This window comes from Coenobita brevimanus, chromosome 28 (assembly GCF_032717465.1).
Source record: "Coenobita brevimanus isolate Jiangsu-jjx chromosome 28, ASM3271746v2, whole genome shotgun sequence".
Taxonomy (NCBI): Eukaryota; Metazoa; Arthropoda; class Malacostraca; order Decapoda; family Coenobitidae; genus Coenobita; species Coenobita brevimanus.
The window spans coordinates 7,244,914-7,248,587 of NC_136981.1; the positions used below are offsets into that span (position 1 = coordinate 7,244,914).

General features: G+C 42.8%; 1 pseudogene across 1 annotated transcript in view; it reads right to left on the reverse strand.

Moving 5' to 3' along the window:
- Positions 1 to 219, reverse strand: part of LOC145394661 (uncharacterized) — a 73,327-nt pseudogene extending 73,108 nt beyond the window's left edge. Inside the window, exon 1 of the transcript XR_013896477.1 lies at positions 216 to 219. The product of XR_013896477.1 is annotated as an uncharacterized LOC145394661 (transcript). The remainder of the gene's footprint in view (positions 1 to 215) is intronic.
- Between the last annotated feature and the right edge of the window lie 3,455 nt (positions 220 to 3,674).

A 3,674-nucleotide genomic window follows, 5' to 3' on the forward strand; every position in this document is an offset into this window, starting at 1 on the left:
ACTTCCCCAAAAATCCTTCAGTACTTCCCCAAACTCTGTCAATACTTCCCCAAAAATCCTTCAGTACTTCCCCAAACTCTGTCAATACTTCCCCAAAAATCATTCAGTACTTCCCCAAACTCTGTCAATACTTCCTCAAAATCTGTCAACACTTCTGCCCAAAATCTGTCAACACTTTCACCAGATCCCCTTAATATTTGGCTTCCTCAACTTACGGTCTTCATGTTTGGCTGGTTGGATGGTTGGATGGTAGGATGGTTGGCTGGATGGATGGGTGCTCTGTTAGCTGTGGGTGGACTGATGGCTCCTGGTGATGTCCTATGCCCTTATATACTGAGAAATGGCAGGATACTGGCAGCGCCTTAACCAGTTGTGTGGCGCCCTTGTCCCTCCTCCCCTGGGATAATATTTCACCTTGATCCCTATCCCGGTTTTCGCGATCTTACCGGGATAACTATGCACCGGGACGATTCTACCTTCACGTATATCCCGTACCCCTGAATCGTCCCTGAAATACCCCAAAATCAGGCCTGAAAGTACCCAGATCTCCCCCAAAATGCTGAAACTTTGACACGTGCGATCTGGTTATGATCTGGTTGGGCACTGAGGCGACCTTGGATTTTCAGGGTCGCTCGATCGGTTCCCAGACACGGACGGAATGTGGATCTTGAACTTGGTAGGCTCGTCTTTGGCTGTTCTTGAGGCTTCCTTGTACTTCTATGCAGTTTTGTGTGTGTGTGTGTGTGTGTGTGTGTGTGTGTGTGTGTGTGTGTGTGTGTGTGTGTGTGTGTGTGTGTGTGTGTGTGTGTGTGTGTGTGTGTGTGTGTGTGTGTGTGTGTGTGTGTGTGTGTGTGTGTGTGTGTGTGTGTGTGTGTGTGTGTGTGTGTGTGTGTGTGTGTGTGTGTGTGTGTGTGTGTGTGTGTGTGTGTGTGTGTGTGTGTGTGTGTGTGTGTGTGTGTGTGTGTGTGTGTGTGTGTGTGTGTGTGTGTGTGTGTGTGTGTGTGTGTGTGTGTGTGTGTGTGTGTGTGTGTGTGTGTGTGTGTGTGTGTGTGTGTGTGTGTGTGTGTGTGTGTGTGTGTGTGTGTGTGTGTGTGTGTGTGTGTGTGTGTGTGTGTGTGTGTGTGTGTGTGTGTGTGTGTGTGTGTGTGTGTGTGTGTGTGTGTGTGTGTGTATCTGTGTGTGTGTGTGTGTGTGTGTGTGTGTGTGTGTGTGTGTGTGTGTGTGTGTGTGTGTGTGTGTGTGTGTGTGTGTGTGTGTGTGTGTGTGTGTGTGTGTGTGTGTGTGTAATATTAGTTTGATTAATCTGATGAAGGCGGTTTATGTTAATCTGTGTTTTATCAGTTTTTTCTGCTTAGGAGGCCCCCTTTGTGTTGTAGGTTTAAAGTACACACACGGACGCAAACACACACACACACACACACACACACACACACACACACACACACGCACACACACATTAACAATCTTCTTCCTTATTTTTCTAAGCAGTTTTGTGTGTATGTATAACTTTAACTCGTTTGAAAGGATGACGCCAAGTTTCACCATACTCTTTATGCTCCACTTGGCCTAAAATTGCCATCTCTCCACTTTGAATACTGATCTCTGACAATAGACTAACATTAGAATATGAATGCTGGCCACGAAGAAGAGCTACGGAAAGGACGTAGAGCCATAGCATCGTCCTTGGTCACTTGGTTACTTGAAATAAACTGCAAGTGGACGAAAATTTGGGCCACTTTAAGGTAAAAGGAGTATAATTCTTTCTCTTGCCAATTAATCTCACTTTTGGAAGAAGTTCTCTTTTGGGGGAGGCGAGAAAGAAGCACAATAATTAACCCTTTCACTACGATAGCTTCATATCCCTTCTCACCCTTCCTACCACCTCAAGTGTTGGGATTAAAAACAAACTTATTTATCATTTAGTTGACGTAATTTTCTCCTGACTCCTAGTACATTGGGTGATCTTACTCAGCTTAGAAAGGATGTGTTTTATTGATAGGGTTTATGTTTGCGAAAAAAATAAATAAAGGGAAGGGGTTTCTGGTGAAGGGTGTGTGACAAGGGCAGTGGTAGTGGGTGGTGTGTGTAGGTAGGGTTTGGTGCCCTTCACTCAAAAGGGAGTAAACACAGACACACAAACATACTCACATACACATTATTCTAAACATACACATAACCACAGAAACACACACACACACACACACACACACACACACACACAGGATCCAGCGTAATACCTGTCCACTTGTCCCACCTGACTCCTGCGGTTTCTTCAAAAATCTAAAAAAAAGAATAAATATTGTTGCCAGGACAAGGAAGAGGGTCTGGGAAACGAAACTCAAGTGGACACATGAAACTTGTCGATAAATGACACTTGAGTCGCCAAAATAAATGAAACTTAAGCAGATACAATTGATGAGGGCTGGGTGGCAACTGTAAATAAAACTCGAAGGACGACAATAAATGAAACACGAATGACAACAATAAATGAAACTCAAATGGCCACAATAAATGAAACTCAAGTAACCACAAGAAATAAAATGTAAATGGCCAGACATAAATGAAACTTCAGTGTCCACAATAAACGAAACGCGAGGCACTAAATGAAACTAAAGTGATCACAATAATTGAAATATTCCTACAGTGTGTTTCTGGAAAGGAACATGGCTGAAACGTACTATACCTCACTGTCCACCTGCCTCTATTTTTTTCTTCCAGGTAAATAGAAAATTTGGTATTACCTTAATTAAAATCTCGTATACCTTAGAGAGCTGTTAGTAAGGGATGGGTTGGTCAAGAGTGTATTTTAACTTTATGACTATATCATTTTTGCTCTACTAAGTTAGGGTGATTTTAAATGGGTTAGATTAGGTTAGGTTAGGTTAGGTTAGATTAGGTTGGGTTAGGTTAGGTTAGGTTAGGTTAGGTTAGATTAGGTTGGGTTAGGTTAGGTTAGGTTAGGCTGGGTTAGGTTAGATTAGGTTAGGTTAGGTTAGGTTAGGTTAGATTAGGTTAGGTTAGGTTAGGCTGGGTTAGGTTAGATTAGGTTAGGTTAGGTTAGGTTAGGTCAGATTAGGTTAGGTTAGATTAGGTTAGGTTGGGTTAGGTTAGGTTAGGTTAGATTAGGTTAAGTTGGGTTAGGTTAGATTAGGTTAGGTTAGGTTAGATTAGGTTAGGTTAGGTTAGGTTAGGAGAAGGTAGGAGGGGGTGTAAATGAATTTCTGATCGCAGGTAAAGTTGGTGGTTACACAAGAAACAAAAGATCGCGTGACTCGGGTTCTTGGTAGCAACACGACCGGGCCGGGATGTGCGTGCGTGTGTGTGTGTGTGTGTGTGTGTGTGTGTGTGTGTGTGTGTGTGTGTGTGTGTGTGTGTGTGCGTGTGTGTGTGTGTTTGTCTTGCTCGTAATAACTAGTTCTGTCACAGTAACTTGGCCTCACTGTCTGTTGCCACATCGAAAAAAATTACATCATCATCATTATCATCATCATTATCATTATCATCATCATCATTATCATCATCGTCGCCATCGTTACTGTGATCACCGTCATAGTCATCATCATCATCATCATCATCATCATCCCAACCTTATAACTCACCTAAAGGAAGGAAAGAGGCAGGATCCAGAAACAGTTAATGATAAAGCACAGAATTTTTAACAACCGTCTAATAAC